Source organism: Furipterus horrens, unplaced genomic scaffold (assembly GCF_987537825.1).
Source record: "Furipterus horrens unplaced genomic scaffold, mFurHor1.1.pri manual_scaffold_10, whole genome shotgun sequence".
NCBI lineage: Eukaryota > Metazoa > Chordata > Mammalia > Chiroptera > Furipteridae > Furipterus > Furipterus horrens.
The window spans coordinates 83,998,963-84,001,249 of record NW_028327180.1 but is presented as its reverse complement, the minus strand read 5'-3'; positions in this window follow the sequence as shown (position 1 = coordinate 84,001,249).

Here is a 2,287-nt window from a genome sequence, read left to right as displayed (position 1 = left end):
TTGCATTCTTTCTCCTCAGAGCTTCACAGCAAACCTGGGAGGCCAGCGGGACATTGTATTAGCTTCCGGGAGCTGCTATGACAAATTTCTATAAACCTGGTGTCTTATAACGAAAGGAAATTCTCTTCCCACAGTCTGGAGACCAGCAGCCCACCATCCAGCAGGCGGCTCCAGGGGAAGCTGTACCCTGCTGTTTCCAGCGCCTGCTGGCTGCTGGCGGTGCCCCCACCTCTGCCCCATCCACACGTGGCCGTCCTCTCTGTGTGGCAAACGTCTCTCATCCTCTCTCTGAAATGAAGTCTGCAACTGCAGTTAGGACCCACCTGGATAATCCAGAATCATCTCTTCTTCTAGAGAGCCTAAACTGAATGGCATCTGCAAAGACCCTTTGCCCAAATAAGGCGGCACTGACAGCGTCTAGGAACTGGATGTGAACGCTGTCCAGGGGGCACGTTTCAGCCTACCGAAGACTTGAGTGACAGTTCCCATTTCACAGATTAGCAAACTACGATTAGAGGATTTACCCCCAGTCGCACAGTTAGTAACAGAGACAACACCGGAAATCAAATCTTAACACTAAACCCAGGATACGCTGACTATCACAAAACCTCCCAAATGTCCCTCTGAAAGAGAAATAAAAACTCTCCCCAACTCCCAAAGAGCTCAGCCTATGTGGGGAGTTCTGGAATGTTCCAGATGAACTCAAAGCCAGGTGACTTGCCCAAGGCTACTCAGCCACGGAGGGCACCAGGCGTTGGAAGCAGACTGGATGGAGAGGCTTCTTGTTTGAGGCCCCCTGATTCAAGTCACTTGGCAGGGCCATGTCTGCCCCACACAGCCTGCCAACCGGTTCTCCTGCACCCATTCAGGGAGGGGGGGTCCATCAATGAAGACTTTCTGGAAGCAGCAGAACTGCACGTCAGACCCGACGGGAGCACGTGACTATGCCGCAGCAGGGAGGGGAGGAGCGCCAGTGTGAGGGGCAGAAGCATGAGGCCTGGGCAGGAGGCAGCGTCAGCCTGGCACGCCCAGAAGACTGGGCTGCAGGTCGGAGGGGAAAGGCGAGCCTCTGTGGGAAACAGCATTGTCCGCAGCGCCTCCAGCTGTCTCCTCTGCCACAGGGACCTCCTTCACTCTGTGTGCTGTAGACAACGGATAGCCGTGCAAAATCCTTCTCCTCTACAGACCTGCAAGTAACTTCTGTCCCGTGGGGGAACAACCCACCCGCCCTGCAGGAAGCAAGGGAGGGTGGGTGGGGGTGGGAGGGAGATTAGTTTTGTTTCCATTTGCAAATTCATCTCAGCATTCCTGCTTTCTAAATGCTCCAGTTCTTCGGATTCTCCTTTCAACTGGTGGCAGTAGCACAGCTGTTTCCTCATTAAACGAGTTAAATAAAAATCTTTAACATGTGTTCGTTTTTATATCTGTATGAGAATCACGATTTTATCTTTTATTTTTCATTTTCTCTTCACGGTTCATAGGAGGGAGGGTCCTCCAATGTCAGAGGCAAAACTACCTTCAAGCTCATCTGGCTCAATGTGTTTTATTGATAAGGAAACTGAGGCCCAGAGAGGGGACAGGACTCTTCTGAGGACCTGGCTGGGCAGAGACAGGCTGGTGCATGACACAGGTTAATTCCCCCACACACCCGGATTCCTACGCCAACTAGCCCCTAATACGTGTGTGGCAGGCAAGTGGCTTACCTCAGAGAGCCTCAGTTTCCCCATCAAAGGACCAACTTCTCATCACCCGCCCACAATCGGTTGCCTTGAGGGCCAAACAAGATCACGCATGTAAAAGCAAGAAGAAAGAATCTCAATGAGAGGTGCTCAACCAAGGTCAGATGGTGTGATTCTGGTACACAGGCCTGAGGGGCAGGAGGGAAGAAGGACTGGCCAAGATGATCCTGCGAAGTGACTGAATTTTACATGGGTCTTATACTTCATTATCCCGTTCATTACTTAATTATATCTATCTCCCCGGTAGAAGGACCAATTGATTGAGGACAGGATTACCGTCTTCTCTTGGATAAACACTCTCTATGCTTGGTCACTGAGCTAAGTGCAAACAGGCATCATCTCATTTAATCCCCTAAACCCTAAGGGGATAGGTAATATTGTCTGACTCCTATGACAAAGACTGCTAGTGACCTATTCAGTATCCATTGTCCCATTCATTCTGAATAAGGAAACTAGTTTTATTAGGAGCTGCAAAGTACCCAGACAAAACATTCTCTCAACAGCTCTTGCAGGTAGAGGTGGTCACGCCAGGTTCTGGCCATGAAATG